The sequence below is a fragment of the Pteropus vampyrus genome, unplaced genomic scaffold (assembly GCF_000151845.1).
Source record: "Pteropus vampyrus isolate Shadow unplaced genomic scaffold, Pvam_2.0 Scaffold103, whole genome shotgun sequence".
In the NCBI taxonomy this organism is placed as follows: domain Eukaryota; kingdom Metazoa; phylum Chordata; class Mammalia; order Chiroptera; family Pteropodidae; genus Pteropus; species Pteropus vampyrus.
Genome location: NW_011888884.1, coordinates 526672 through 538142, shown reverse-complemented (window position 1 = coordinate 538142; position 11471 = coordinate 526672). Strand labels below are relative to the sequence as shown.

General features: G+C 34.7%; 1 protein-coding gene across 6 annotated transcripts in view; it reads left to right on the top strand.

Annotated features, from left to right (window-relative positions):
* MUSK (muscle associated receptor tyrosine kinase) overlaps positions 1-11471 on the top strand; it is a 91645-nt gene that overhangs the window by 19542 nt on the left and 60632 nt on the right. The gene's annotated exons all lie outside the window — the stretch shown is intronic.

Below are 11471 nucleotides of genomic sequence, written 5' to 3'. Positions count from 1 at the left end.
ATCTTACTCTTAAGCCAAAATTTATTCTTTCCTACATCTTTTCTTTCTTAACCTTACGGTTTTCTATTAGCTCCTTTAAGATTATTTTTACTTCTGATTTCTAGGATTTGTCGCAGCTTATTTTGATTATATCTTACTCTTAAGCCAAAATTTATTCTTTCCTACATCTCTTCCTTCTTAACCTTACAGTTTTCTATTAGCTCCTTTAAGATTATTTTTACTTCTTATTCTTCCTCTCAAAACTTTAATGATCTCATTTCCCACATTCACTTCTACTTGAGCTAACATATTTTTATCATGCTATTGCATCAACTGCTCCTAAAATTTCCATTAATTCTTCATGGAAAAGAATGCAGTTGGTGGGAGTAGAGGCTGTCAGATATAATATAGATATATTTTCAGCATAGTTACTATAAATTAATATCTCCTAAATTATCAATGATATTTAAAGCTCGATATACAACAACCAATTGATGTTAATTATTCAATGAAAAATAAACATACAAACACACTCAGTTACACACTTAGACACGTTGAATATCTGCCTGGATTCAGTGTTTCCCTGAACTATATGTGGAATGGTATAAAATGCTACCCGTTTATATACAATATCATAAAGACTTTTCAATATATGAGCTTGTATATTATAATATATAATACTGATTTTTTTCAGGCTATTGTCTTCATAGATATTGAAATCATTTGCTTTAGCTTTGGTCTAGAGAAAATTATCAAAAATTTCAGTTAGTTGGAGTCCAATCACATAGTTTTGTCTTGCCATTTAATTTTTGTATCCTGCTTATCAGTAAAAAGGAATACTTTCTTCTTTCTTCCTAACATTTAAATTGTCATGCTCATGCTCATTGCTTTAACAGTTAATAACTGCTAGTGGTGGTATTAAACTTGCTAGTATTGAGCGCTCATAATATCATCATTTAAAGTTACTCTAATAGTAGATAAGATGATGATTTTAGCACACATGTCTATTTCTACTCTATCCTAGTCCCTATTCAAATTGTCAATATACATGAAAATTTGTGACATGATTAACACAATTGCTGGTACATAATATGAATTTAATAAATGGAATCAACTATAATTATTACTATTGGAACATAAAAATTACAGCAAATCTGTATTGTTTGTAGCTCTGAATGGTTGGCTTCTACTTAAAGAAATAGTTGAGGCATTTCCGCAAGATATATCTATGCAGACATGACCTTTTTTAAGGAAGAGTCAAGTCAACCATCAACTCAGAACAGGTGAAAAAGCAACAGAGAAGCAACTGAAAGAATCCTAAAAGTGCCTGCAAATGCCTGCTAGGTTGGCAATGGTGAGGGCTAAAGATCAATCTGGGCCATGGTCCATCCGGGCAGATGGGCATTTGCTACATATTGTGTCAATAAGTCCGCAAATTAGTTTGAGCAAATTAGAATGAGAATGCCATAAGTGCCATCTGATGCTGAGCTACACTTATTGCAAATGGCTATGTTAGGAAAAGATAGGGTTTTGTCTACCATTGCTAGCTTCTAACAAGGATAAGCATGCCAGGCTATAGATTTGGTATGGTGTGTTCACTAAGTCTTAGATGCTATGACAAACATGAAAGAAACACCCTTCAACACAGAAGTAAAGCTCTCTTTCTAGATTGCCATCCTCAGGCTGCTGGACTTCTAAAATGGCAAAGCAAAGATATTCTACCCTTCTGCCTTATCTAATAAGGTTCAGACAGTGACATAAAAAATTATTGATGGAACCACCTAACTCAAGCATGGTCAAACTTGGATATTTTTCTAAAAGGATAAGCACTGGGATGTCTAACATTTTTAAATGCTAAATGGCTTATATGGATTATTTTATTTAATCCTTATTGTGCCATTTTAGGAAAATGAGGAATAGTGATGATAACCAACTCAAGGCTGTACAGATCGAGGTGTCTAAGAAATTAAGTAATGTTGAATACTCTTTTTCTATTAAAGAACAAGATAATCATGTGCAACATTGTCAAGAATAGTGTCAGAATGGGGATTATGGAAGAAGCCAGAATTCTGTAAATAATGGAGAATAGGAGCGAGAAAAAAAAAAAAGAAGAAGAAAAAGAAGAAGAATCAGTCAGGTATAGATATATTTTTCAATAAATTTGGCAGGGAAAAAAGCAGAGTCAAAAAAAAGTGAGCAGTGGTTGAGAGTATATATGGCATAGAGGTAGTGTTGTTTTGCAAGATTTCTCTTTTTAAAAGATTGAAAATGTTAAAATATTAATGAGAGGGAGCCCAGAGAAAAGGAAAATTTGAACATATGAGAGGGGGTGAAAATTCAAGGGACTATTGGTGGAGCTTGACAAGGCAAAAGGGTGTATATTCAGGGGACAAGTGATGCGATGAACTTTATACAGAGAGTGACCACATGTCCCAGTTTTCCCAGGACATTCTGGCTTACACCTGTTGTCCTGGAATAATTATTAATAGAGTCCCTCTTTTACTTTCAAAAGTATCCAGGCTTTGATGATAAATTATTATATGACCACTATACTTAGAAAGGAAAAGAGAACTTCCTTCCTTGTAATAGGAAGAATGGAGAAAGGGGTGTATTCTCATATAAATAAGTAAATAAGTTTAATGATGGCATTTGAGAATGCTCTGTTCTGATAGTCTCTATTTCTTCTAGGAAGTAGAAAGTAAGGTTATCTTCTGAAAATACTTCTGTAAAGGGGGGCAGAAGGATGAGGAGAGTAGAAGGTTTTAAAATAGCTGTGGGGAATGGGAGAGATGACTCATAAAGGAAACCAGGATTCCTGAGCAACATTAAGTAGAGAACGGGTCGTTAATATAGAGTGGCGTCAATTTGCCTACTTGCAGGGTTCCCCCGCCCCCCACTGCCCCAGTATTGCTCAGCAGTACACGTAGACATTTAGAAAAAGCCAAACCCAAAGGCTCAAGATGCAAGCACTAGAATTTCACCAGGAATGAAAATAGGGCAAAGGATTTGAGAATATTACAAGAGAATGTTCGAAGCGATGAATCATTGAATCTTTATGTACCAAACATGCAAACCTAGGATTAGACACATAGCTCCAGCATTTTGACAGACAAGATAATATGAAAAGCTTCCAACTATAAATATCCAGAAATGCTGAGTTAGTTGTATAACACACAAGAATAAGATGCAAATCTCCAGAGGCCAGGAATTAATAGGAATTTTAAAAACAGAGCAGTAAGCTTATGAACTGATCCTGCGTTATCCTAGAGGTAAGGAGAGCTATGCCCACCTCTATAATCTAGAATACTGGTTTGAAGGCTCTTAAGAACAGGAGGAAAGGTTTTTGAGCTGCTGCGAAGTGGAGGTTAGCACTGAGACCCTTGCATAAACCTGAGAATCCCAGATGCGAAAGGAGCAGAAGAATTCCATCCATAGGCGAAGAAAGACAACGGAGGTTTGTCTTTCTCTACCTGAATTCTCAGTGTAAGGGAGGAAAAAATAAGGCTTCGTATGAATGAATATTCAACACTCAAGACTATATATCACATAAGCTTGGTATTCATACTGCCAGTACAGTCTAGGAATTGCCAGCTGGAGAAATTAACATAAAAATTGATACCAGGCCAAAAATTTAACAGCAACATAAAAAACTCTAAAGAGAAATATCTTACGCAGGTTAGATAGGATTTTTATAATTAAACCACACTAAGGATGAGCTCACAATGCAAAATTATAGCATCTGCAGAAAACAATCTTTCCAGAGTGAGAGTTAGCTGACACAATATGCAAAGGCGCTAAAACCCAGGAAATTCAGTTAACAACACAATATAATAGAGATTCTAAAATAAGTGTTTAATTTAAAAGACACAAAAGGAAGAATGAAATAAAAAAAAAACAAAGAAAAATACATTAAAAAGAAGGAAGGCAGTTTAGATAAATATAATTTTAAATAAAAAGTGATTACAATTAAAATTCAATGGATAAGTAATAACATATTGGAGATAAAGAGATAATTCATACATTAGAAGTCACTTCTTCAGAATATAGAATTCAGTGTAGAGAGACGGTAAAGATGAAATCGAATTTAGGAAATAATTAAGGATATAAATTACAGAAAGAGAGAATATAGAAAATATAATAAGCTATACTCAGAAAAAGCATAATGCTTAGAAACTTGCCAAAATTGATGAAAAACTGTCTTCAAGTACGAAAAGCACACCAACTCCCAATCAGTTAAAATCAAGAGCAGATATATAAATAATTTCACATGCAGACACATCATAATGAATACCAGAGAAAAAGAGGTGATCTTAAATTATTAAAGAAAGGACAGATTCCTTTTAAAGGACAATTAGAATGACAAATAGAATAGGAGTGGGGAAGTTGGTACTTTCGACTATTCTTATAATTAGGTAGAGCCTAGTGAAGGTCTTTTTTGTTTTTTGTTGTTATTGTTGTCAGTTTTTAATAAAATCACACTTTAAATTATGTATAGATTTGTCTCAGTAATTGAACTTCTGATAATTTATCTAAAGGAATTATTTATACAAGTGTATGTTCAAGATTATCAGAAAGTTATTTATAATACTAAAAAAAAATTTTTCTTTAAATTTAAATTTGCATCAACAGGAGACTGGCAAAATGTGTGATGAAAGTCCATGAGGCCATTAAAAAGAATGAGATCGATCTGTACATACTGACTTCTAAAATTAAAACTGTCTACCGTGTATGTGACTTGGATCTATTTCCCAACTCTGAGCCTCTGTTTCCTCATCTCTAAAATAGGGGTAAAAACAGCACCTACCTCTTAGGCTGCTGCAATGATTACATGAATTAATATAGTCACACTGTAAACACAATATAAGTATTTGCTGTTTATTATCATTTATTTAATAAGTACTTATATAGTACTTATCATGTGCTATATAAGCAGTGTTCTATTTCTTTAGAAATATTAACTCATTGGAAATAGTCACATGTTCATAAGTAAAAAAGTAGTTCAAGAACAGTGTTATACTATTATATATTCAAGTATATATAACAAATTGTTAATAGTTATCATCTCCACATATGGAATTATATGAGGGGTTAACTTCTACCATATGCTTTATATAGCTCTATACTTTTTGAACTTTTTAAAGAGACTTTATAATTAGGAAGAATTGATACATGAATTTATGTTTCGGAAAAAATCATGTCTCTATTTTGATAAAATGACATTAACTTTCCTATTCATTGTTTTGAAATATTATTTTTGCAACTCTGTTGCTCCATTTTGCCCCAGAACAAAGAGATGGTGAAAGTTTGTCAAAGGCAATTGATCCCTATGTTGATTAGATATTCACAACACTTGGCTGTTAGCTGAAGAACTGAGGTTGAGGGTGTGGTCCTGGTGAACAGAACATGGAATGTGCCATTTCCTTAGGGAAGGAATCAATCCATTAGGACAGTAAGCGTGAGGCCTGCGAGAGGAAGTAAGGGAGCCGCCACGATGGAGTGGGAAGTGAAAGCATTCAGGGATTTGAAGCCGATGGTGGATTCTCTCCCCATTAGACTCTCCTATCTTCCTTATGGGCAGAAACCTGGAATTTATGATTCTATAGTGGCTCAGAAGATCCAACACTAAAATTCAGTTTGGGTTCTGATTTCTCAATGAACATTGTCTATACTTGGTTAGATGTTATTGACTCATAAAGCAAAATAAAAGTAAGTTCCCAAGGAAAATGAAGTACCACTAGGTGAGAACGATAAAGTATAGTGATCTAACATTGACAGACGAGTGTCCGTGGTTTCCCAAATTCCATAATCACCAGGAAGGCAGAAAAGAGTCGTGGGTCTCACAGCTGTGGAGGCTTTTCCTTTGGAAAGGTTAACCCCTGTCTCAGGTACCTCTGTGACAATGGGCTTTCATGGCAGGATGTGATGAGTGCCAGAGAAATCTATATGTCATATTTCATTGATTCTAAGAGTCTCATTTTTAATATTTTAAAATAATAAATATTAAAATGGGTTGCATCTCAGAGTCATTGGTTTCTAATCATGTTTGGTTAATTTTTTGTTTCTTTGTTGTACATGTTAATATCTCTGAAACCGAGATTTGTCTTATTGATCTTAAAAGGCAGTCACACCTGTTTGTGGCTTCTGCCTCTAGCTAAGATCATTCCCTAGCTGTCTCCAAATATGAGAATAAATACAATGATAAAACAAAGATAAATCAATTTTGGCTCATAAAGATTTCCTTATATTTAACTAGAAATATTCCTTCTGCTTGAGATTATTTCTTTTAATTAGAAATAAAAGCATCATGTTCAGTAACATGATTCCATGTAGCCCCCTAAACATTTATATTTGCTCCATATTAATTTTGTTAGATTGAAAATAGAGACAAAATGACTCTTCAGTGCCCTATAGAAGGAATTCTCTTCTAAGTCAAGAGTCTTGTCTCTTACTCCAATCTGCTTCATGTTCTGTTAGGTATGGTGTGTATCCAAAGCAAGATCCATATTGTTTCTCTTATGTCTCTTTACTGAAACAGTTTTCTTCTGAGTACTCTACAGGCCAGGAAGATAGGCAGTAGCAGAATGACAAGACAATAGAATGTGACGATTTCAGTGGTAGAGCTAGAGTTTTCAAGGACAGGTTGCCATCATATCACGGAGGCTTTAGATGACCTCTCACATGCAAGATTCTGATTTTCCTTTTTGTTTTTGATTAGGGGAACATCGTCCCTTTTTAAAAAGTGCTTAATAAATACTACATCACAGAAATTAAACGCTTTCACTATGATAGTGTTAATTCTTCTTGTTTTATAGCCAGAGAAGTCATTGTTAGGAGTTTTTTAATCATTGGAAAAGATCCACTTAAAAATTTGTAAATATCTCATTTTTTAACATTTCCCTTATACTCTTACTTATGTCTTTTATATTTTCTTTATATTCTTTGATTTACTTATTATGAAATGATTTATTTGTTTGGAGCTGAGTGTGGATCTTAGTACACTCAGAATCCTGCTTTGGGTATAGAAATTGGTTGAGTATGGAATACTTGAGACCCAAATTAAAAGAGATGGATGCTGGAAAGTATGGGCCTCCCTGTTGATTGCATGTTCTATTACCTCGTTTAACCTTGGAGTTTTAAGCCATTAAGGAAAAGATTGGGCAAAAGTGAAGCGGAATCAAGGGAGGGTCTCAGTCAGCAATACCAGTGGGAAGTGGTGGGTCAAAACCAGTACAAAGCAAAGTCCTAGGAGCAGAGAAGAACAAGAACAGAGCCCTTCCAGGTAGAGTGTTATCTTACGTTTCCCCAAAGTTTAAACAACTTCCCATTTGCTAGGAGCCTCCAAAGCAGAACACTGTGTCAATACTTGGGAGAGACATTTTGGGGAGTGAGGATGAAAAGTCAGCCATTTGACAAATTTAACTGGCCACAGTACCTGAGTCTCCATCATTGTCAGGAGACTTGAGTGCTGCCAGTCCATAGCTGGCAATCTGAAAGGCTTCACTATGTAACTTTAGGACTGACCAGGTCAATCAGAGGCATTTTTCAAGAATTTTTGCAGACATATGCAGTATACAAGACAATGAGTAGAATTCCAAAAGATCAAAACAAATCAGTAAATATAGGCAAACATCAATAGATATAACTATAAGAGATGAGGACTGGTTTCAAAAATATTAGACGTCTGGCTATCTTCTTTCCTAGTGATCAGATTTCCTTACTGCATCTAGAATAGTGGAAGTGATCATGTCATATTTACATAATATTTGTTTTTTTTTCCTTTGTTTATGCTACAGCTCTTAATATGACAAATGCCACAGAGAGAGGTATTTAAAACCCCAATGTGTGCTGTGCTCTCAGTGATTGCAATTTTAATAAAATTTGCAGTGGTCCCGTTCCCGGCATCAATTCTACTTTTTGATGCCACTAACAGGTTTGATTTGCTGTCATGAGTACATTTTGCATTTAAAAGCCAAACAAACAAACAGACAAAAAGGCATAAACCTTTGATACCCCTGAGGGCTATCAAGGGGAAATTAAGCCTGCTAAATTATTAGGGTGCATGCTCTAAAAGAAGAGTTTGACCCATTGTTCTGACTGAAAGGGGTTATTATGTTGCATCCTCATCTAAGACGTTCTGTAGTGCTTTCGAGAAACAATGGTAAAGTGGTCCTTTGGTTGAAGAGTTGTCAGTAAAGGTCTCTAAGGAAAAAAAAGTTTTATAATGACTATAGCACTGAGTAGATAATAGTTCAGATTAAGGATTAGTTAGGCAGATTTGAAGAAAATGTCTTTAAGAAGATTTGTCTTAAACTGTTTAAGATAATTGAATTGTTTAATATAATGTTGACGTTATTTAAAATGAGATCTTGTGACGTGAAATATGCCCACTCTAATTAGAGTAAGATTTTATTTTCACTTTTTAGTTATTAAAATGAGATGCACAAGTACAAACATATATGTACCAAAAAGGAAAAATAGTTTTTTCTTTTTAATGCATTAATTCATCCAACAAAGATTCATTGAGTGATTTTCCAGGTACTGTGCAAGAGAGAGAAGGCCATGCCATCACAAGGCCTATTTTCAAAATGTAACCATTTTGAATCGTGCAAAAATATCACGAAAAGCCATTAGAACTCTATAGGAGTTTGGAATTTGATTACTCCTTCAGAAATCAAATATATGACTTTCAATTTCTAATTAGTATATTTATTTCCATGAATGAATATGGTTCCATGAATATACAGGCATGAGTTTTTGCAGGGAACTTAACATACTAGTTAATAACATGGACTCTAGAATCAAGAAAATTACCTGGGCTCCGGAGTCTAGAGCAAACTACATGAGTTCAAATCCTGCCTCTGCCATTTACCACTTGTGTAACTTGTGCCTCACTTTCTCCACCTGTAAAATGAGATTAACAATACGTTCTACCTCATAAATTGTAGGAGGATAAACAGGTAATATACTGAAGGCTCTTACAAGAATGCTTGACACAGAGAAATCACTCAACTAACAATAATCAATGTTTATTCTAGGAGTAATGTAACTTCTGTGCAACAAAAGCAATTAAATGCTTGTGAAGACAATTATAGCTCTTTATTCCATGTGTCATTTTTATCTTTGTGGTAGAAGCAACACAGAGTTCAAAAACTAAATTTTTATTTAAAATAGAGTTGATTTTTATTAACTTTCATCCTGTCAGAAGAGGAATCATAGACTTTAAATTGGAGGGGCCCTATAAGTCGCATAGCTCAATCCCTTACTTTGCAGATAAGGAAACGTGAGACCAGAAATATTACTTTACTCAAGTTAGCAAGGAGCTTGGATTTCGTGATTCCAAGACTAAGACACTTTCCATTACCCCATTCTTGAGTCTTTCCTTTCTCTATATTTATGCTGTGTAATCAGCACTCTGGAGCATTCACATGCTTTAGCATCAGATAAACCTGGGCGTTAATCCTGACTCTGCCACTTACTAGTTATGTGAGGTTGGATAATTTACTTAACCTCTAAAAGTGGATTTCCTCATTTGTGAAATGGGGGCAATATCACTTAGAGCATAGAGTTCTTAAAATGGACTAAGATAACATGTGTCTAGTGTCCACATGGTAGCTCTTTGACAAATATTGGCTGTTGTTGGTATTGTCGTTCGTTGTTTACATTTTTATAGAGCTGGGTGACTTCTCCCCAGAGAATGTTACTGGTTAGACTTCTCAAATTTCATACATAGAATGTCAACCTTACCAACTGCTCCTCTCGTTTCCAAAGAACATAAATCTACCCTCGATCAGCAATGCTTTGCACCTGAATTCTTGGTGCTTGTTAGAGATTATAACTTTGCTTTGGCCCCACTGTGACGAGTGATCTAAGGCAGCTTATCTAAGAAGCTGTGTGAAGATGTGCCTTTACTGAAAAGCTAGAAGGGAGCTGTTGAAAGTCAACCTGTCCAAAAAAAAAAAATGTATAACAACATGAAAGTCACGGCAACCTTAGTGTGTCTCCCAAGCTTACATAATACTTTACTCACTAAGAAAACAACTATTTGGCAAACATCTTATTGAAAATATTGATCATTCCATCACTCACTGCTCCGAAGTAAATCTCCAGTGAGAAATTGCTTTAAAAATTTAGTGCTAGGGCCCAGGGAACAGTCTCTTCTGAGAAATTGGCATGTTGTTTTCCTTTTTATAGTGAAAACTGTTTATTTTCTTTTACCTCATTTTCTGTGCTACCTGGCATGTATCTCAGAATCTAATTTGAAGCTTAGTCATAGTATCTGTTACTCTAAACCAACCCAAACTCTCTTTTTCCCTGACACTAATGTGTTATTTCATTTAATTTATTGTCACATCATTGATTATACTCACTTCAAAACTTCCATGGAAAGAAATGGAAATAACAAAGTTGATAGATTAATGGAACTTTTCCTTCAAGGTAGTAGTTCTCAAACATCAATTCAGATCTTATTTAAAGGCATAGCACCAAGATGCATTTTCCAGAGATTCAGAACTAATAGGTCTGTGTTAAGGCCTTTTAACAATTTCCCAAATAATCCTTATGCAGGTAGTCTATGAATCACACTTTGAGAAACATTGACTTAAGGATTTCTACTTGCAATGTCTTTATTCCAGTTGAAGCTTAAAATTTTAAGAAAAAAGTTAGCTTATCCACAATTAGTAAGGTAAATGTTAGGATAGCTTCAAATTTATTCATTTGTTTAGTGCCTACTATATTTCATGTAATAAGGTAACATCTAAAGATACAAAGAAAAATAAGATATGGTTTATTTCTTGAAAAGTTTTCAAACTTAGTGAGGAATATAGACATGCAAGCAAATAATTACAATAATTAAAGTCCAACATATTTGCAATGATAGAAATCTGTGCAGGATATATACACAGGACAGGGGAGATAGTGAGAGGTCAGGGAAAGCTTCAGAGAGGTGAGGTCCAAGAGGGCTTTGATTGATGAATAGCAACCAGCTTATGGTTCAGATCATATCACGCTTTAGGAGAGAAAAATGCAGCTGGATCATACAAACCCAGGCTGACACTCATGCATAATCAGGGAGTAAAAAGACTGGAGAGTTTGGGACAGTGTCTATTAGTGGTATTATAAAAACCAGAAGGAGCTGAGATTTGACTCAACGGCTAACACTGAGATTATACTCTATGGTATCCTTTCTTGGACATCATTTTTAAATGGGGAGTATGTATCTACCCTCTCCTCAGCATGAGAAAATGCAGTTTGGAGGCCTATGGCCCTATTTGGGTATCTGGAATCCCCTCTCAAAGGCCACAGAAATGTTCCCAATCCAAGCCACTTTGAATAACTAAGATACTATGGTGTCACTTAAGATTAAAGTTATGACTGCTGTTTCTTTTCCCAGATAAATAAAAAAATACGTAAAATAAAAATAATTAAAATTTTAAAATCCTGGTTTTTAATAAACTTCAACTTCAGGTATCTTCCTTTTCATGAGAGTGAGTAAA